The sequence below is a fragment of the Physeter macrocephalus genome, chromosome 2 (genome assembly GCF_002837175.3).
Source record: "Physeter macrocephalus isolate SW-GA chromosome 2, ASM283717v5, whole genome shotgun sequence".
Lineage (NCBI taxonomy): Eukaryota > Metazoa > Chordata > Mammalia > Artiodactyla > Physeteridae > Physeter > Physeter macrocephalus.
This window is the reverse complement of record NC_041215.1, coordinates 65203819-65226296: the sequence shown is the minus strand read 5'-3', so window position 1 is coordinate 65226296 and position 22478 is coordinate 65203819. Positions and strand designations below refer to the sequence as shown.

Here is a 22478-nt window from a genome sequence, read left to right as displayed (position 1 = left end):
GCCCATCTGAAGTGAGGTGCTCAGAAAAAGCCACTATAGTAATAGGCTGGAGGGGCCAACATTGGCAGTATAGTCCAGAGAAGATTATCTGCATACCTGACAGTACCTGTGAACTTAAAAATACATACTCCCACATCCAGTTCTGGAAATAGACCCATCAGGCTATCGGACCCAGTGCTATTAAACACTGGCATCATAACTACTTCCCCTTCCTCTGATCCTGTTCTCAATGAGCAGTGCCTCTTAATTGGGCTTTTTAACCTAACAACAGTGGGAGAGAGTGTGCTGGTCTAGTCCACCCAACACAATTGTCTAGCTTGTTGACAGACATGATTCTGGGAATTAATAAACCAGTGTTCTGGCTTTAAACAAAAGCTCTCATGAGCTTTGTTCAAGGGAGTCACTTTGCCAAGTATCATCTATTTAAGACATAAAGAATATTAAGTTTCTGATACCAGTTTGAGTACCAAAAGGAAGACAGTGGTAAATTCTTGAATGCAGATGCCACTGTGAAGCAGTCTTATGAGGGCAGCCAGCGGGCTCTCCCTGAATGACACGTGCATCACTTCCCTTCCTGTAGCAACTTCAACTACTGACAATTTTCCCCTAAAAAGGGTGAACACTGCCCTGCTACAGAAGTGAACCACATAGAAATGATGCAAACCAGCCTTCCAGACACACAAAAAAGAAACTGCCAGAAGCTATCAAGTTCCTACTAGAGGACCATACATGTAAGGAAGTTCTTATGGACAAGCATAATAGGATAAAACAAGAAATGCTGTCCTTTTTCACTTTAAATACTATAGATCAAAAGGCACAGGTGTAACTCAAATAAATACTGGCCAAATAGAATCCCTCAATTTCTGCCCCATAAAACTTTAGCCTCTATCACACAAGTAGTATAAATATATGGCTGGATTTAAGTATTTAAAAATAAATCTTTGATGGCAACTCCCTGGTGGCATAGTGGTTAGGAATCCGCCTGCCAGTGCAGGGGACCCGGGTTCGAGCCCTGGTCCAGGAAGATCCCACTAAGCCCGTGCGCCACAACTACTGAGCCTGCACTCTAGAGCCCGCGAGCCACAACTACTGAGCCCACATGCTGAAACTACTGAAGCCCGCGCCTAGAGCCCGTGCTCCTCAATAAGAGGAGCCACCACAATGAGAAGCCCGCGCACCACAACGAAGAGTAGCCCCTGCTCGCCGCTACTAGAGAAAGACCGCACGCAGCAAGGAAGACCCAATGGAGCCAAAACTAAATTAATTAATTTTTTAAAAAGAGAATGAATAAGCCCTATTTAAAACTAAAAAATAAATAAAAATAAATCTTTGAAAAAGCAGAGAACTTCAGCTCTCATTTCTTTATATATTTTTGAGGAAGAGAGAAAAGACCAGCCTCTAGATTACAACTGAAATGATCTAATGGGAGAAAATTTCCTATAATGTTCATTTAAAAGAAAATAAAATATGAGTATATGACATTATACCTTTAGGTCAATGATCCGAAGTCACCTAAATTTCCTTATTTTTCTACTATCATTCGACACCTAAGTTTCCTAAATGCCATAGATTCTTCTTTTCAAAACCCACAGAAGTTAAACCAACTACTGAGCTTACTTTTACTTCTTAGATTTCTCCTTTAACACATAAACTCTTTGGAGATAGGCACAATGTCTCCATGCTATGTGTTAAATGAGCATTCTGCAGTGATGACAAGGGTATATAAAATATAACAAAAGTTATCCTAGATTAAACAGTGAGATGATTTTAAAATAAGAGAAAAATCTATTTCAGTTTGCAATCCCAATGGCAGTATCATAACCATGACCACCTTGTCTGAAATCATAGAATAACACCAGCCTTAAAACTTTCCTCTTCTGGAGTGCCATACCACCTATTTATGAAATTTCAAATCGACTCCTTGAGCTGAGGGCGGGGACTATGTTTATTCTTTAATAGATACAAACAGAAGCCGGAACACAGCCTTCCCACACACTCTGTTCTCAATATTTGTTGACAGATTTAACTAGGCTGCAATGAACACAGATGAGCCATTTCCTCCAAATCAAGCAATTAACCAACATTTATAGCAGTTTATAAATTACAAAGAATATTCCTATATATTCTCATTTGCAAGGAATGCAAGAAAACAGTTAAATCCAAGAGATAATGAGGAAATTGGGAGGAAAATGCTGCATTTCATAATGTCCCTTCACGTCCACACCTGAGTCAGCCTTAAAATCTCAAGATAATAAACCCTTATTATCCAGTTATCCTGGACACCTAAACACACGCTCTGTGCTCACTCCACTGAAAGGAGCTTCTTGCATCAAACCATCCATCTGACCTCAAAGCAAAGCAGTCTCGGAAGGTGCCTCCTTTCTTTTGCCAAAATAAATAAAGCCAGAGTAGCAATATCTACAAGTGAAACACTGGAAAGTAAGATGCACATGATCATTAAGAAAAAAAAAATTTTTTAAGAGAAGAGATACATCAAAAACATCCTCAATTTTAGGGGCTCAAAAACGTCTCAACCTAATAAGATTAAGACACACCTACACGATAGCCATGTCTTCTGTAGTACTGCCTTTAGAACTTTCCTTTGCATTGGCAACCTTTAGTGTTTATCAAAAGAAAGGAAAAGGGTGGTGGTGATGGGTGGGGAGGTGCTGTCTAAAGCAGCCTACAGAATAAATAATACAGTAGAGAGGAAGTAAGAGAAAACAAAGCAGGACAGAGACCACAAAAGGAAACAAAGCCCTGCTAGAGGGGGCAATGGCTGCTGCTGGAAATTCACGGAAAACTGCCTTCTAGAAGCTTCCTGAAAGCAAGAGCCATATCTTGACATTCTTTTAAAGATCCCAAGAGGATGGGGAAAAACCAACTCTTGATGAATACTTGAAATTCCAGGAGGTCTCTCCCATTCCCCAACCCACCCCCCCGCCCCCCGGTAGTGGAAGGAGCCTAGGAATTAGGAGACCTGGTCCTGGCACTGTGACTGGGAACAAGTTACCAAACTTCTCTAGGATTCAGACGCCTCATCCAGGAAAGCTGAGGGGGAGGAGAAGGGGTTATTGGTCAAGAAACCAGAAAGCAATTGTGATGGTAAGTAAAAAAGCGGCCCTTGGCGATGCTTAACATGCAGAGCTGGGAAACAGGACATCATTATCATTCGGCTGTGATTTATCCCCTAAGACACATAGACCCAACCATTTGGTCCTCTTTATTCAAAGCCATTCTGTAAATTGTACCTCTAATTCTGCTGTTCTTTTCTTTAGAGTTAGGTTTGTCTTATACTCAAACCTGACGTCTTTTTGCCTAAGTTATTAAAAGCAAAGTAAATGGGGCTTCCCTGGTGGCGCAGTGGTTAAGAATCCGCCTGCCAATGCAGGGGACACGGGTTCGAGCCCTGGTCCGGGCAGATCCCACATGCCGCTGAGCAACTAAGCCCGTGCGCCACAGCTACTGAGCCTGCGCTCTAGAGCCCGCGAGCCACAACTCCTGAAGCCTGCGCACCTAGAGCCCGTGCTCGGCAGCAAGAGAAGCCACAGCCATGAGAAGCCCGCGCACCGCAATGAAGAGTAGCCCCTGCTCTCCGCAACTAGAGAAAGCCCGCGCGCAGCAACGAAGACCCAAGGCAGCCAAAAATAAATAAGTAAAATAAATTTATTTAAAAAAAAAAAAAAAAAAAGCAAAGTAAATTTACAGTCCCAAGTAATATGAATGTAAAAGAGTTCTGGGCATGAAGTTTGAACTCAAATGTTTAAGTTCTGATGCACAAAATTAAGTGGAAATTCCCTATTAGACTGAAATCATTTTCAACCCATATTTAAAATACTCTGTAGAAAGATATACAAGTTGTTTTGAGAAAAGTGTCCTTAAAAATCTGACTCTCCTAAGCCAGTATTTCAAGTTGCTAAAAAATTACTATATACAAGTTTGTTTAAAGAAGTTTTCATTTTGATAACACTTGGTAAAAAAGAAATTTCACTTTTGGAAGAAAATATGAAGAAGCTACCTGTTTCTGGCTACAAGAGCCATTTTTCTAGATTGTGAAGGGATCTGTTCCAGTCAGCTTTGAACACTATCTCATCCATAAAGCCTTCCCAGGCCATGAGAGTCAAAAGGTATCTTTAATTCCACATCCCACTTTGTACTTACAGATGGTTATCAATCAAAATCACAGTAAAAAAAAAAAATGAACTCTACAAATCCCCCATGGCACCTAAAAAAGTGCCTTACATGCAACAAACACTAAATAAATCTCCTTAAATGAAAGAATAGCAGGGTTGTTATGGAGGGGAAATCAAAATCAATAGCAATTCTCTCCCACAAGGGATTTGGACTAATAATGTAAGAATTCTTCTGATACCAAGTACTAATTTCCAAGTTTATGGCCAAAGTTATCTGACTTACACACGATGAACAGCACATCTCCATAGCAGGACCTGTTCTGTTATCAGGCCTTCAGAAGCACCAGCTGCAGGCAGGTTATATTTTGGCGTTTCGAATATGCATACAGAAGGGATAAGTATAATAACAGAAAAGCCAAAACCTGAAAGCAATACATTCTGCCTCAAACCAGGAAGGGCTCAGACAGGGAAATAACCAAGGGCAGTGTTCCTGGCAATAATCATGCCTCCCAGGCCAATGGCTCTGGAGCAAGATTGAGCACCAGTCTTGCAGAAAGCCCCTGCTCATCCAGAAGCTGTCTTCACCCGGACGTTCCCCAGCCAAGCACCCACCTCCCAACCTAACAGCAAAACACTACCTAACTAGAGGACAAAATAACTGTGACATTATTACCATCACCACCACCATCTAGACAGTCACAAATACTTAATCTATTAGAGAAAGCAAAGACAATTCACAAGCCCACTTCAAAACCCACCTCAAAAGCTTCCTCTTAGAAGCCTTCTGGGTCTTATTTTAATTGCTCACCCACCTGCTTCCTCCACTAGTCTGTGGGACTCTGGATGGCCAGACCTTGCTCTGCTTCACCAGCAAGCACAGTATGCTTTCTCACTTCAATATCAATGGATACATCGGGGAGGAACATAATTTTTCCAGCTATAATTCTCAAAGGAAATAACTGTACCTCAAAACACACTGCCAGCCTAATAAATTTAAATAAATGTAACATCCTCATTTAAAATGCAAGGCTCATGGGACTTCCCTGGTGTCGCAGTGGTTAAGAATCCGCCTGCCAATGCAGGGGACATGGGTTCGAGCCCTGGTCCAGGAAGATCTCACATGCCGCAGAGCAATGAAGCCCGTGCGCCACAACTACTGAGCCTGCGCTGTAGAGCCCGCAAACCACAACTACCGAGCCCGCGAGCCACAACTACTGAAGCCTGGAGCAATGAAGCCCGTGCGCCACAACTACTGAGCCTGCGCTCTAGAGCCCGCAAACCACAACTACCAAGCCCGCGAGCCACAACTACTGAAGCCCGCGCACCTAGAGCCTATGCTCCACAACAAGAGAAGCCACTGCAATGAGAAGCCCGTGCACCACAACAGAGTAGCCCCCGCTCACCACAACTAAAGCCTGCATGCAGCAACAAAGACCCAACGCAGCAATCAATCAATTTAAAATAAAAATAAAATAAAATGCAAGTCCCTGAGCAATGGAGGAACTTGTCCTGACTCTCCTGAGCCAGCAAGTGGCAGAGACAGGGTTACAACCCAATTTCCCAATTAAGGAATAAGCATTGGGCTAGCAATTGCAGGTTTTTCATTCTACACACATTCCTGAGTATCAACTCTGTGCCAACCAAAGAGGAGCACAAAGAATGATATGATGGAGGAGGAAGACAACACTGTCAACAAACATGAGCAGGAAGCTACAAATCCATGCCTCCATTTTCTCTATAAGGTAAAACTAAGGTATGGAGGAAAAGAGAAGGTTCAGAATAGCCCTTGTAGAGGAGAGAAAGGCAAGCACAAGATGAGAAGGACAGCTGAACAGTTTTGATTGCCAACCAAGGCTGCAGAGCAAGACACAGCACCAAATGATGAAAGTGGGCAACTCCATCCTCTGATGCTCAGCCCCAGGAAAGAACCATCTGGAGGACAAGAGGCTTGATCAGTAATCGGGTGTTTGCAGCATAGGCGCAACAAGATTGGTAAGGGTGCTCGTACAAGAGTACTCAGAGTGGGGCTTCCCTGGTGGCGCAGTGGTTGAAAGTCCGCCTGCCGATGCAGGGGACACGGGTTCGTCATAAAAAAGAATGAAATAGGGCTTCCCTGGTGGTGCAGTGGTTGAGAGTCCGCCTGCCGATGTAGGGGACACGGGTTCATGCCCCAGTTGGGAGGATCCCACATGCCATGGAGCGACTAGGCCTGTGAACCATGGCCGCTGAGCATGCACGTCCGGAGCCTGTGCTCTGCAAGGGGAGAGGCAAAAAAAAAAAAAATAAATAAAAAGAGTACTCAGAGTGGCGTGCCATGGAATCAAGGCTGGACAGGAAGCAAGTGGAGGCCTGAGAGGAAGGACCGCCAGAGAGAACAGGGATGGTGTCTCAAAGAGATCAAAGAGCAAATACAGTAGGACTAAGTCAATGAGGAAGCTGAAAAAGGCCGTCTGGGCTTAATTTTATATCTTTGGATGTGGAACAATTCCAGACAATGTTAAAGCCCACATGATGGCCAACAGCACGGTTTGCTGAAGTGGAATGTCCTCAAGTGAAGGTTGGAGGCAAACAAGTCAAGGCACTTGATTCTCGGTCTGGGGAAGGGCCATTCAGATGCTTCCTGCAGTAACACAGGCAGGATGAGGGATATCAACCACCACCCTAACAGCTATTATTTACTAAGTGTTTACTGTGTATCAGGTGAGTGGAAGAGCTTTACATTCATATGTAATCTCATTTTATCCTGAAAAAAAAAATAATCTATGGGACAGTTTTACTGATTCCTTTTTATTAATAAGGAAGCAAAGGCTTAGAGGGATTAACAACTTTCCCAAGGTTACACAATTTGTAAAGGTGAAGCTGGGACTTGAACCCAGTTCTGACGTGAAAGCTCAGGCTCTGACCTGCTGCCTCCAATGAACTGAGGGAAGGTGGGACAGGGAGGTGACCAGGAGAGCACAGAATGCAAGTCTAAAGGACAAAGCGGCTTTTGTATGAGGGTGAAAGTACCGTTGTTGTGGACCCAGCTGAGGAGAGCTGGGAGAAAGCCAACGCTGAGCCACAGCGGCCATGAGGCCAAAAGCCCGTAGAGAACCACCTAGGGTTTGACTATGAACCACAGACTTTGCATGTGGTCCCATCCTTTCTCAAACAGCTCCGCGCAGGATGTGACCAGGATCACAGGATGCTCCCCTGTGGAAGGTTTATAGCAACTGGAGACCCCAGTCCCAACCCTCATATGGCGGTTAGCTCCATAACAACCACCCTCTGATTACATCCTCTTTTCTTTTCCCTTCTCCTTCCCGTTAAGTTTTCCTCTTGTATCACACAACAGAGCTATGAACCTGACCACCTTCTTGATGTGTGACAATTACAGGTCCCTGAGTAAAGGTAGGAGGCATTACATTAACAAAATGACCTTGGGCAAGTTATTTCACCTTTCACGGGCTCATCTGTCTAACAGGAACACTGCTCCCTTTCCCGTTTGACAGGACAATATCAAGTCTCTTCCACCTGTAGGTGCTATCACTGTAAGGGGGAAGATTTATTTCTTGTTCATAAGGGCCACTGTAATCACAGTAGCTGATAAACCATCACCACAGATGAAAAAGGAACTCCTCTGAGGAGTCTATGGCATGGGTTGATGATAAGCCTCTAGTATGAAAGGAGAAGAGACCTTGAAGACATGTCAGAAAGTCCATTTTTCAAAAAGTGTAAAGGTACTCAATCAATCAGTGCCAGCTGAATGAAGCCTCGTATCATAAATCTAAAGAAATTAAATTTTTTAAATTGCCCTGCAACTGGCCTCAAAGTGAAAAAGGTCAGACAACTTCAAAGATGCCCCATGAAAGGCAGCTATTCATTACACAAAGATTTCTTGCTTACGGAGCTGACAGATGGATCTTTCTCTTAAAGCCCCAGAATATAAGACATCAAAATCCCTCCTCCACTTCTGTCAGTGACTTGCTATGATGCTCTGAACAAGGTTTTAACCTCCCCAGGCCCTGATTTCATTAAGTTGGGAGTTTTCAATACCCATGTAGTTTTTTTAAACTCCCCCAGGTGATTCTGATGTGCAGCCAGCAACATGTATTTAACACTAATTATATTCCAGGCCCTGCTCTAAGCACTTTACTTTTATATATATACACACATACACACACACATATGTATGTACGTATACACACACACACACACACACACACACAGTCATTTAATCCTCACAACCGCCCTCTGGGGAAGGTACTATTAATATCTCCATTCTGTGAAGGCACAGAGAGGCTGGGACTTGCCCAGGGTCACGTAGCTCATGGGGGCCCATCCAAGCAGTTTCGCTCCAGACCCTGACCATGAAGTCCCTATCCTATGCCTCCTTTTTTGGCTAAAAATGAGAGACGAGCTCCCAGAGGCCTGGTGAGGTGGTAAAACAGACAAAACTGTCAAACAGGGGGAAAAAAATCATCTTTGGCCACATATACACGTGTGCACACACACACACACACACACACACACAAACACAACCCCCCACCACCCCCAGAGAGGCATCCCATGCCTCAATCTATCTTGAAAAAGAGAATCTACCTCTATTGAAAGACACCTCCTGTCCACTCCCTCAAGTTCTGCTAGGCATCCATCTTATCAGAGTTACTTCAAACTACAGTGTTGTCAATGTATATGATCTGGAGGCATCACACAACAAAATACATACAAAAAAAGAGCACACTCTTCAATTCATGAGCTCACATGGGGAGAACACGGAGATGGGCCATACTGCCAACGAGGAAGATTATTTGGGGGCAGAGACCTCTGTGTCACATGGGCAATGCTTCCCCTATTCCTAACACTTACCCGGAAACTCAGAACTACGTTACTCAAGAGGAGCTCAAAACAACAACAAAAAAAACTGCCCATTTCTCACTAGAATGAACTGTATGAAGCTTATTAAAAGGTGATGGGCTGGGGCAAGGAATGGCCTGGTGCCCAAGCTTTCCTTCTCTGGGCTGTTTTACACAGTCCAATAAATGTAATATGGTCTTAACCTTGGACATCAAGTTCTAAAATAAATTAGGGAATGCCTGCAGTGATAATGCAGTGGAGAGCTGAATCAAATTCATACAAGCCACACAGGATCATCTCTTCCCACAGCTAAAGCAAATATCTCAACACATGGATCACCGTGCTCTTATCTGAAATTTGTAAGGGAAACCATTCTGGGCCATAAACATTTGGCTGCAGTAAGCAATCTCCAAGTGCGACTGCCACAGGGGCCCATGAGAAAGATCACACAGGAACGGGTGTGGCTTTATTTTTTAATCCATTCCAACAGCCCCAAAATGGGGGAATACCAGAGCTCTAGATGATAAAAGTCAAAGACAACTCATGCTAGGAATAAAAGCCTAACATGTAGAGTTTTTTTGTTTTTTTTTTTAATGTTAACAAATCCAGTCTCAAAGGAAGATAGGAAAGCTCATGCTAGGAATAAAAGCCTAACATGTAGAGTTTTTTTGTTTTTTTTTTAATGTTAACAAATCCAGTCTCATAATACAAGGGTGCCATCCAAGGCAGGAGCATGTGACCTTTTAAGTGCCATGGGCTGCTTCAGCAATCTAGACCCTCCAATCAGAATGTTCCTGAGTGATTTTGACATAGAAAATGCGATTACAAAGAAAATCAATTATATTGAAACAGACATCAAAATATTTAGAAAACAATCTGTGATAATAGTAATGTGTGCTTCTTAATGCATAAATAACATGACATAAGAGCAGGTCTGGGGCTTCCCTGGTGGCGCAGTGGTTGCGCGTCCACCGGCCGATGCAGGGGAGCCGGGTTCGCGCCCCAGTATGGGAGGATCTCACATGCCGCGGAGCGGCTGGGCCCGTGAGCCATGGCCGCTGAGCCTGCGCGTCCGGAGCCTTGCTCCGCAACGGGAGAGGCCACAACAGAGGAAGGCCCGCATACCACAAAAAAAAAAAAAAAAAAAAAAAAAGAGCAGGTCTAAGAGCTACTGTAGTTTTCTGAGTGGTAGGCATAACTGATAGCTTAAACTATCTCCCACAATGTGATACAAAAGTTTAATTTCTAAGTGGCAAAGCCACAGGTGCTCACAGTACATGGTTTATGGGCCCCTTTCATGATTGGGGGGAAAAAAAACACATTTTGGCTAGAGGATAGTGAAAATAAAAATGTACTTTTTTTTCTTCACCCACTCACCCACATTCACAGATCCTCTGAAGTGCATCCAATGACCCTAAAAGTTAAGGACCCTGACCCAGAGAATCAGAGTCAGACCCAACGGAACAATTACTTAGACTTGCCAAAAGCTCTGCTAATAGCCCAGGAGTTTCTAGAGAAACAGTAGCTCAGTTTTATACCACTCATGGAACAACTGAAATTCAGGAAATTAAATGGTAACTTACTAAGTGGCACACATTAGCAGGACTGGGTATTCCACATATGCACCACTCTTAACATTTAAATGCCAAGTTCCATGATTAGTTTTCAGAGTAGTCTGTAAAAGTTCTATTTAACAAGGAAGTCCATCACCACCAAATTACTCACTCACTCACAATAGCCAGCCTGGCGTTCCAAGAGAGAGAGCTGTAGAAATTTACAGCGTGAGACAATATTCAAAACAAGGAAAGCCAGGGTGAATATTGGGGACAAGTGTGTTTTACATTGGTTTTATTGTTTTCATGGATGCTCTTCTTACCCTGTTAAAAGGTATTTAAGGTCTAGCAAGTATAGTCTTCCAGTTAACTGGATCAGGCTTCCTAGTGAGACTGGTACCCAAGGCTTGGCCTCTTCTGCCCTCTCTGCTTCATACAGTCAGGCCATTCCCCAGCTGCATGCCTTCACAGGGGATGCCCTATGAAGATAAATATAATTCAGAGTCCAAAATACATGGACTTACGCTGGCCCATTGCCAATTTCTCATGGCTCCTGGGTAACTGAGATGGTTTTTGTTTCCATGATTAGGAACCTACAACAGCTGCTAAAGTGTAATACTTTTTCTAGACTAATAAAATTACCTAAATCTGGCTCATTGTTTCAGCTGTGGCACCAGCCACACTTCCCAGAAAGATGAAAGCCTTGTGCAGTTTCCAGAAGAGCTGGGATGGTAGCTCTGAGCTAAACTGGAGGCATTCAACCCCAACCCAACAGCAAAAAAACACATCGACGAAGTTCTGAATTACAGAATTCCTATGCATGGAGATTACAAACGTTATTTTTAGAAGTCAGATAAAACTTTACTCAAACCTATGAAGTTCAAGCTTTACACTTGAAGTTATGTGACATGCCAGGTATGACATCAGATTTTTTTTTTCTCTAAAACACAGTGACAGGTTCAATTAAGACCCTTTAACTCTGCAGTGAAACCTTTGATCATGGATTGTCACCACCTCTCAACACATACAGACAAGTATGAAATATATCTCAGACCTAAGGAACAAAATCCGTACTGTGAAGTGGCATGGAAACCACACATGCACATACATATACACAGAGATCACTCTCCTTTCAAGTTGGGGGGTGAGGGGATGAGCTGCAGAAACTACTGCAAACTGGAAAGGTTCCTTATACACAGTACATGAACACAGTTACAAAGTTATTTCCTAAATATGTGTGTGGTCCCAATGCCTTCTTAAAGGAAAAACAGCCCAATTAGAACCCAGTGGAACACATGTTTCTTGAATGACTTTGAATTAGAGACAGTAGATGTGAAGCTGTTCTAGATAAAATGAAGATGTTGCACAGATGTACTAGGTTGTCACGGTCTCACTGAAACATCTTTCTGGTACAGAAAAATATGCGAGTCTGCAACAGAGCTGGATATAAAATAATAAATACCTGGCCCTTGTCTTTATGTAGTCCAACTTCCCAAGCCAATTCCCTTATTCCTTCTCACAAACCTAATAAAGCCCATACTTCAATGTACTTGTAACTCACTGACAACCACAAAGCCATTCATCTCCAACTCAGACTTATGTTATGACTTTTTACAATTATCTCTTCTTCTCAATACTGTAAATCTGTAACAAACAGAAGACCTTTACTCCACGAATCCAACAAACCACCATAAAAATAACAGCAGAGGTGGGGACACAAACGCACCCAGTAGCAGGCACTGTTAACGTTTTTCACTGTAAAGTGTCTGGTTTAGTCCTCACAGCAAGGAGCAGGTAGGGACTATAACTGTCCTCTTTGATGAAAGGAGGGGATAAAGAGATTAAGAGTCAGAGAAACTTCGTAGCCTGCCCAGGCCACACCTTTCCTCTTAACACAGCACTCCATTTCTTCTCTTGAAGAACACTAGACCCTCACTTTTGGCACCCTAAGCCTTGGATCCCGAAATTAAATGATGTACAAGACCAGCCTCTATTGCACAGCATGGGGCCTAAAGACAGGATATATAAAACCAATTTGTCACTGTGGAATTTAGAAACCATTAAACCTTCACTAAAGGGGACCCTTCTCCTCAGAGGACCTTGTTACAAAATATGATGCAAAAGGGAGAACTATGACGGGAAACAAAGCATTTCCTTCTCAGGACAGCACAAAAGGAGAGAGCTATGAGGAAACAAAATGCAGAACCGTCTGTGCCAGGATTTAGGGATTGTTTTGGTACAGCACATCTTGAAGTCCACCCTCCTAAGATCAATCAAACAGAAGAAAAAACTTCAGTAGACTCTGCTTTAATTCACTTGCCTAGACCTAAATATGTACTACCTGGTTTCACAGATCATATCCTCATCTGTTCCAAAAGTTATATTCAGAAGTAAGGGCAAAAATCAGATCTATATATACTATTCTCATTAACAAGGTTTTTACTCGGAAGGGACTTTTCTGCCTTTATTACTGCAAGCACACGAATGATTCAATCAGCACGATCAGAGGTCCAGAAGAGTTTATATTTTCACATGCTGTCATTTAAAACCAAAAAAAGAGGCTCATCTGGGCTAGCCAACTATCAACTTCCACAACTAAACAGAATTTCTCAAAAATGTCCCTGAATTTTAAAGCACTTTCCCATAAAAACCCTGCAAGGATAAGCAGCATGACCCTACCGTCCTTATCTCAGGCTACCCAGCTAGTGCACAGCTAATAGGAAAACAAGGGATTGAACCCAGATGAAGCCACAGAAGACATAGACCATGGTTTTGCCATTTAAGAGTCTTGTGTTTATCACCTACCATGTAAAAAAAAACACACAAACATACACACACATACACACACACACACACACACACGGTGACACAGAAATTTGAGTAAGACCCAGTTCCTGCCTTTAACACAGTCAACCTACTCACTAGAAATCCAAATCTGTGGCATCATGGGAACATAAGACAGAGTGACATGATGGTAAAGGCTTTGGAGGCAGGCAGACCAATCCATAGGGTTAAAATCCCCAAATCCTAACCCACCATGCTTTACCTACCCTGTGATCCTGGGCCTGTAACTTAAACTCTCTAAACCTTAGAATCCTCCTTTGTAACAGAGATGACATACTACAGAATAACTAAGAATGAGAAACAACATAACAAGTACCTAGGACTCTGCCTAGCAACAAATGTATATGAGGGCTTCCCTGGTGGCGCAGTGGTTGAGAGTCCGCCTGCCGATGCAGGGGACACGGGTTCGTGCCCCGGTCTGGGAAGATCCCACATGCTGCGGAGCGGCTAGGCCCGTGAGCCATGGCTGCTGAGCCTGCGTGTCCGGAGCCTATGCTCCGCAACCAGAGGGGCTGCAGCAGTTGAGAGGCCCGCGTACCGCAAAAAATAAATAAATAAATAAAAAGAAATGTGTATGACATAAATGGTCATGACTGTCTCATGTTATTACATCTGCTTATACAGCCCAACTACAACTTTTAAAGCCCAATTAAATGTCACTGGAATGGCCTTTTCCTTTCTTATTTGAGATATTAAAATGATAGAACTTAATCGCCAATTACGATATGGAGCTGACTGAGTGAGGGAGGGTGAAGGATGAGTCACACATTTCTGGCTTGAATAGTGCCAATGACCAAAGTGGGAAAAGCAGACAGAAGCACGGGGGTGAGGGAACTTTGGGAGGTGGAGAGTGGAAAGCAGGCAATAATTAGGAGGAAAATTGAGTTCAGTTTGGATAGCTCAAGTTAAAAGTACATATGAGTCATCCAAGTAGAAATGTCCAAAAGATTGTTTAAGACAAGGGTGAACTCAGAGAAAGACTTGGGGGTCATTAACATGTGGGTGGTGGCTAAAGCCACAGGAATATTGAAGTTCCCCAAAGAGGCTGAGCAGACTAAAAGCAAACCACCAAGGATGCAAGCCCAGGGAACACGAACACTTAACAGCAGAACGAGTAGGACCTAGGAAGAAACGAAAGGAGAAAAGTAGGAAAAATGCAAAGGAACCCAAAGGAGAAAGTTTCAAATGAGGAGTGATCAATATATCAAGTGCTACAGAAAAGTCATGTCACGAGTCCTATTAGAGGCCATTTGTGACTTTAGGAGCAGTTTCTATAAAGTTGAGGTGATGGAAACCAGATGGCAGATCATCTGTAAGGTCTCTCCCTAAACGGTAAGATTCTTTGATTTCAAAATAGACACTCACCTTTCTCCAAACCCATCAAATTATTAAAACCTCAGACAACAACAGACTGCAAAGGTTTTTTTTCCCCCCAGAGAAAGGGAAATTTGCAAAAGAGACACAGTTAAAAACCACAAAAGCCATTTAACATATCTCTGCTATTAAGCTCCTATTTCCTTGAAGCTGGTCCCCAGGGAAAGAGAAAAGAAAAATTCGCTTAAATTCTCTACCACCCAAAAACTGGAGGAGGAAAAAATGTCTAACTTACTAGATAAATTTCCTGTCCAATAACTCTCTTAGGGCAATGCATATAAATTGCTATTTCAACATTATTTTGAGAAATGTGTTACCACAAGTCGGAAAGGCTTTGATTTCAATATGCAAATCCCTGCATACAGTGGTAAAAATTCCATTTAAGCAGATTCCCACCTGGATTTCTAAATAAGCCTAAGCTCTCGTTAAATTTAGTAAACTGTTCTTCAATGTCATTTTCCTCATTCCTTGTATACTTACAGCCGTAGAAAGTGTTGTCCTATGCAATTTTAAATAAAAGTTATAAAATGGTTCTACAATGCAAATTATGGCACTACAAGGGACTGTTCGGCTTGGCAGTATAAACTGGTTAAACTAGTTAGCAGAGTTCAAAAATAATGCCCTCAAACATCTGCTCAGGCTCAGAAAGAGGTTTTTGTTTTTTTAAGTCTACTCCATATACAAATATCTTTCAAGAAGTTACACACCATCACCTCTTGAGGAGCTTCTTAAAACACACACACACACACACACACACACAGATAGCAGGGACACCCTCCCCATCCCCCAAATTCTAGTTCAGCAGACCTAGGGTGAGTCCTGGTGCCCTAATCTTTAAAACCTCACAGGAGATTATGATGTGTACTCCCCTGCCATGCTCCTGTTGAGAAGCTTTTACCTTTTAGCAGGATTCCCACAAAGTTGAGGTGGGGGCAATTGGCCACTGTGTTCTTCATGGACGAGCAAGGCATGGCAGGAAGGGTGAGTGCAGAATATGAAATCCTGCGAGCAAGCCATGCTGGACAGATGGCAGAGTGCACCTGCACGTCACATGGATGTCTCAAGAATACTCAGAGGTTTGGAAGCAGCTTTAACTTTGACCCCATCTCCTAGGGAGGAGCATTTCCAGCACCCACAGAAAAGAGATCCAGGGCAGAGCCTTCAATGTCCCTAGTCAACCGTTCCGTCCTGGACCTCCTGGGGATTCCTGCTCCACAGCCTCAACTGTAAGCATCTGAGCATGGATAACAACAGTCCTCGAAGCTGTGTGCACTTAGGATGGGATTAGAGACTCCGTTCTCAGCCAATTCTCTCTCTCCTTAAAGGAGAGAGGGACTATTTGAGTCCTACCATATGCTCCACACTGCAGATAGAGAATACAAACAAAAAAGGAGAAACAGAACAAAAATCTTAACCATCAGGAGCCTCCAGCCTCACCAAACCCCTTGTAGTAGGTATTTTTGTTTCACAATTTACATGTAAGACTGCAGTACAGGAAAACCATAGTACATGAGAACCATAGTACAGGAGAAGTTTAGCAACTTGCTTAAAGTTCCTATGGCCCAGGAGGGGAAGGACACACTCGGAAGAGGTTAACAAGACAGTATGTAGAGGGACTTCCCTGGTGGTGCAGTGGTTAAGAATCTGCCTGCCAATTCAGCGGACACGGGTTCAAGCCCTGGTCCGGGAAGATCCTACATGGCGCAGAGCAACTAAGCCCGCGTGCTACAACTACCAAAGCCCGTGCGCCTAGAGCGTTGGCTCCGCAACAAGAGAAGCCTCCGCAATGAGAAGCCCGCTCACTGCAACGAAGAGTAGCCCCCGCTCGCCACAACGAGAGAATGTCCGCATGCAGCAACGAAGACCCAACACAGCCAAAAATAAATAAATAAATTTATTTAAAAAAAAAAAAAGACAGTATGTAGAGCAGATGGGAGATGGAACCCAAGCCATTGTAACTGGTGTGGCCCTAAAAAACCATTCTGGGAAGAGCAGCTGGGTAAAGCAGGTGAAAACATTCCCTTATTTGTCTCGGTAACTAAAGGGAGGTTTGTAATTAAACTTGAAAAGATTTCATGGGGATTGGGGAACAGGAAAATGACATGATAAAGAACAGACATCACAATATATTCACCTATTGAATCGTTATGTTGTACACCTGAAACTAATAGTGTTACATGCCAACTACATCTTAATTTAAAAAACAGCAAAAAAATTGACAGCCAGTCTGACTTTATTAAAAGTCTGAAAATGTTTCAGTTCTACTTCTTTGTTTGCAACCTGTAAGATATTAAGCCAGTCACACAACATATTTAATAAATGTTTTTAGTGGAAAAGCACTGTGCTAGGCACCATAGAGACCAAAAAACCCTGAAACGGATACCAACAAAAGTCAGCAAAGTTTTAAAAGAATGAATCAGTGCATCCCTATTATTAATAATGACTGCTTTAACATGGTAATTAAGTCACGAATTTTTTTTAAATTCTTAAATTTCTTTGAATATAATCCCAGTTCACTTTCAAAGACCTCAAAATTGTTCAGAAAGTAACATATCTTGGGAAACTTGGTCTGTCAGAGCACGAATTCTCCCTGGGTCTCACTCACCTCGCTTCACCCCAGACTCTACTTGCTGGCAACAGAGAGACGCTGTCTTACTCGGGGGGCACCCAGAAAGTTCCTCCGTGACCACAGAAAGCTGGAAAGAGAATGCAAAAAAGAAAACCGGTCAGCATACTCGTCCTCCGACGCAAGAAGCACAGAGCTTATAAAACCAGCTACAACCAGGACTCCAGACAAAGCAGTGATAGAGAGGAAAAGAGCTGTCAGCATCTACATACTCTTAACAGGGGAAAAAACAGGGTGATGGGGCTTCCCTGGTGGCGCAGTGGTTGAGAATCCGCCTGCCAATGCAGGGGACACGGGTTCGTGCCCCGGTCCGGGAGGATCCCACATACCGCGGAGCGGCTGGGCCCGTGAGCCATGGCCACTGAGCCTGCGCGTCCGGAGCCTGCGCTCCGCAACGGGAGAGGCCACAACAGTGAGAGGCCCTTGTACCGCCAAAAAAAAAAACAAACAAACAAACAAAAACAAAACAGGGTGATGGGCTGGCAAATGCAAGAAAACTCATTCCTTCTCCTGATACCCTCTGTCCAAGTGACCAGGGATATTGACTGAAAGCCCCCTGTCTTAAGCAAGGTACCGCAGTGTCCGGACTACCTTCTCTATCTCGGGTTTTCTCTTTAAGTGATGCTAATGGGTTTGCAGCCCAACACACAAATGTTTCAAAGGTTTGAGATATCGAGCCAAGAACCTCTCTAAAACACTCAGGGCGCTCAAGTTCTCCAGAACATTTTCTTCCCATGTTTCCTACCTCACTCTTCACAGGTCCCAGCTCTCTACACGACTCTTCATTTCCGAACACACCATCCAATCTCACACCTTTGCTCTCCCCAGTCCCTCATCCTGAAACCCCCTCCCCTACTCTGGAGACAAGTCATCCTCCAGGCACAGCTCAAGTATCACCTGCCTGCCCACCCCACCCCCAAGGAACCTCACCAGCCCTTCCTCTGCACTCAAAGCACCTTGAGGGTACCTGCGTTCTAGCATTTGCTTCCTGCTGCCTTGACCTCCCCTCCTCCCCGTTTCTCAAGGGCCGGTCTTTGCCGTCCCCTACAACACCCTCCTGCTATAATCACAAGTAGAGGCAGATGTCAATGCATGTTTGTTCACTGAAGGATTCCAACAAGAGGTTCTCCATGACTGACTCGGAGTCCATTTCCTTGGGAAATATTCTTTTTTACTGCTACTCTGGTATTGGAAGATGTTCTTTTTCAAGGGTGCTATCCATGCTCAAACACACCGACAACCAGGCTCTGGCTCAAGTCAATCCCCTTGCAGCAACGCCGCCGGGCTTCACTGCCAAAGAGGACGGATTGTGTGTAGTCACGTTGGGGCCAACAAAACCACCCTGGCAGGGCACCGGAGTGTAATAGGTTTGTGCATGCAACGTAAGGGTGGAGGCCTTTTCTCCCTTTTAAGTCTGTCTGATGAGCTCTACAAGACATGCCCCCCTTACCCGCTGCGACTTCTTCAAAGATAAGAACGGAGCACGCAAGCTTTTCTCTAGAAGGAAACCAGGGACCGAGGCAGAGCACAGGTCCTGTCCCCTCCCCACTTCAGGACAGCTGAGATCTCATTCAAGGAGAACGCAGAGGAAAAAAACCTACACGGTCCAGGTAGTCACCCTCTGTCAAATCTCACCTCATGTTCGGCGACAGCCCGTAAACTCTGCCAAGGCCTCTGAGCGCTCCAGGTTTTTCCCTCCCGGGGTTGCTGACCTCACTGGGAGTATTTAAGCATTCACTGCAGGACAGCACCACCTGGTGCACAGCAGCTCAAATATCTGAGGCATCCTCCTATTATTCACTCATAAAAGGGATCACCTGCCTCTTCACCGAGACTCTGGCAGCCAGGGAAGGAATCCATCTCGCAGCTGCCGCAAGGACTTCAGCCAACCTCCTTCCACAAAACACACCTCAGCAGAAAAGGCAGTCGCCTCTACTGTCCCAACCACAGCCAACAGACAAATATAAAAGAATAGCCATCACAGCCCACGACGTGCCCGCTGTCATGCAGACCCTCTGCCCAGAGCACCCACAGACCTGCGTGCGCTCTTATAACTACATCTCTAACAGGTGATGCACACACGTGCTTTCTCTCTGGCCTCTTCACCTACAGCAACCCAGTTGTTACTACCTCTGTAAGGGCGCGGTTGGGGGGGCAGTTCTTTCTGAGCTTAAGATGACAAAGGCAGCTCTGTAAATTACAGAGTCACAGAAGTCCCAAGGGGAGGTGACTTCCTGCAAGAAGGACTGTCCCTATAGTCTGTTTTTGTGGTGATGAGATCACAGAGTCTAGATTCTGTATTCAGTCCTACATGGGTTTTAAGGGCCATGTTCAGTAATTACAGAAAGGAAAGAGGGAGGTCAACGAGGCCAGAGGAACTCTTGAGTGGTGTTTGAGAAGTTACTTATAACTACAGTTAGAGCACTCATCCACCAGACTCAGAAGAGAAACTAGGCCTCGAGTTTTCAATTGTCCTTTAAAATCAATGTTAGATGAGAAAAAAAATGGAACTTTTTACTTTTTTACATTTTCTCATTTCACCACTCCTCCACCCAAAGGGTTCCATTCATTTTCAATGCACAGTCCAAAATCTGGGCCCAAGACAGTTTTGAAAAACAAGCATTATGCCACAAAATATTCTCATGTAAACTGCAAAAGAAGGCAACATACACTTATTGGAGGAATTTTTATGGAACCTAAAACACAGAAGATCAGAGACCAGGTGAATGATGACCTTCAATTGCCAATCACTACCTTTTCATTTTCATGGATCTAATTTCCAATTAGTTCCTAAAAATAAAACCTTAAAAGGCTTCTGAGGAGAATTATTAGGGTTTACCTCCTGGTCATCACTCTGTTTCAAAGATGAACAGAGAGACTTTAAAGTTGTTTATCCAACAGAAATAAGCTTTTTTCTCTTAAGTATCCTTCCAGAAACCTAGCATTGGGCATCCTTGGACCACAAAGACTAGGGTTTGTGTTTATCGTCCAAAGTGTGTGTCCAGCGATTTCGTGCGACAGTCCAAGTCCTCCAGTGGTACAGGGTCTTGCTGCACTGAATGCTACTCCACAGAGGGTGAGGCCCAGAGAGGGTGACCAGCGTGATGAAGCCCGCAATTTTCACTGGGTCACACCCCGCTCGGAGAGCTCATGCATCACAGTGGAAAACAATACCAGAGAAATCCTTAAGCCAGTAAAAGAAAGCTCTTGTCTTTGTTTTGTTTCATTTTGAATGCTGGTGCTTAATAGAAAGCAAGCTTAAATAAAGGCCAAAAGTAGGAAGGAGGAAAATTCTGGGGACTCAGGCATCCATCTGGGACTCTAGCAGCAACAGGCATTATATAAAAATACTTATTTCCATTTCAAATCTTGTGGCTTCCATTTTCCCTAATACAGGTGTAGTGCTAGTACCATTAAACCTATCAAGTACATGGAGGTGGTTTCGATCCTCACCATCCACCAGAATCTCCTGGGGAGCTTTAAAAATTCTGATGCCCAGAAGAATTAAAACAGAATCTCTGGGGACCCAAATGTTACTTTTTAAAGCTGACCAGCTGATTCTAATGCATAGCCAGGACTTGGAACCACTGCCCCTGACCTATCCTCAGGGTGTTTTCTTCTGTCGTGGCAGATGGGGAGCAGGAAATATTTATGCCTAGAAAAAGGGAGTGGGGGGAGAAACACAAACGGACGGGAGAGGGCTGGAGGAAGAAGCTGGAGTGAATAACACCTTGCAGGGGATGATCACTGGAGTGGGTGCAAGGTAGGGCCTGGGGGTGCACACTCCCCAGAGAGAGGACGGGGTGGGGACAGACCGGGTCATTCCCTAAGTAAGCCCTGGATAGGCACTGTCATGGAGTTGGTGAGAGAAAGCGATTCACAGCACATCGGTAAGGACCATCCCCATGTCAAGGGTTTGCTATGTGAGAAGTGATTATGATGGTTTTCAGATGTGAAGACCTGGATTTACCACTATGATTTCTCCTGGTTCTTCCAGTAACAGTACTAACAGTTTTTTGTTTTTTTTTTTTTTTAACTGATAACCCATATTTTCTTGCTCACTAAATCTGACAAAGCACACCCTCATTACAGGGTAACTGCCTGGAGTTACAATGCCCAAAGAACAAAGCTTTCCTAGGCTCATATGAGAGCTGAATCGAAACGTGATCTCAATTAGCATCATGATGTTCTCTCAGATTTGACAGTGCGTGGATAAGAGATGCTGGGTACCTGGGGGAAGGGTGCGGACTGCAGGGACACCGTCTCCAGCTGAGGAGAGCTAATTCTATTCTCACTTCCCTGTTCCTTAGTTCATAGGGCTACCTGCTCTCTACCTGTCCTGTAACAGAGGGACAAAAACCAGGCTGTCCAGCTGGAATGCCTCCTTCCCAATTTCAGTCTCTCGTGGAGGAATTAAATCAGTTTTACATTATCCATCCATTTACCAGTGTTGCCCAAAGTATATCCTGCAGGCCATCTGTACCAGAAGGACCTGGGCCATTCCTGGACACCCCAGGCTGCATACGAAGGGAATCATAATATCTGGAGTACAGCCCAAGAGTCTGCATTTTAATCAACCACACAGACACAACAGTCTGTGAACCCGTCATAAACCCTCAACAACTCCTCCTTTGCAATAGGTTTATCAGAGGTGCTGCTAAATCTCTCCATAACCTCTGCCACTTCCTAACTGGGCTTTCATTAACTCACCCTCCTCCGTGGTCTCCCAGGGTGTCTGGTCTCTCCAAGGTACACTGCATGGCCATTTACTCAATACCACTGCTGGCTCAAAGCTCCCAACTCAAGTCACGCTTTTCTGAACGCACACCTGATGCAAAACTTGTCTACCAATTTCAATTGAGGGTTTCAGGTCTGCTAGTTCTCTCTTCCAACTAAACCTCAAGCTTCTTTATTTTTTTTTTAAAGTTTTTATTATAGTTGATTTACAATGTTGCCTTAGTTTCTGCTGTACAGCAAGGTGTATCTGTTATACATATACATATATCCACTAATTTTTAGATTTTCTTAAACTTATTTTTTAAGTAACTTTTTTTTTTTTTTTTTTTTTTTTTTTTTTTTTGCGGTACGCGGGCCTCTCACTGTTGTGGCCCC

The 22478-nt window shown here is 43.9% G+C and overlaps 1 protein-coding gene across 5 annotated transcripts in view; it reads right to left on the bottom strand.

Annotated features, from left to right (window-relative positions):
* TANC1 (tetratricopeptide repeat, ankyrin repeat and coiled-coil containing 1) overlaps positions 1 to 22478 on the bottom strand; it is a 236341-nt gene that overhangs the window by 164005 nt on the left and 49858 nt on the right. For 3 of the 5 annotated variants that reach the window (XM_024122164.2, XM_055088026.1, XM_028478263.1), the window contains exon 2: positions 17346 to 17436. The exons of 1 other annotated variant lie outside the window; for it this stretch is intronic. The gene's annotated coding sequence lies outside the window, so the exon portion shown is untranslated. Of the gene's footprint in view, positions 1 to 10845; positions 10935 to 17345; positions 17437 to 22478 lie in introns of those variants that run through there. One more of the 5 variants, XM_055088024.1, reaches the window with a different exon arrangement.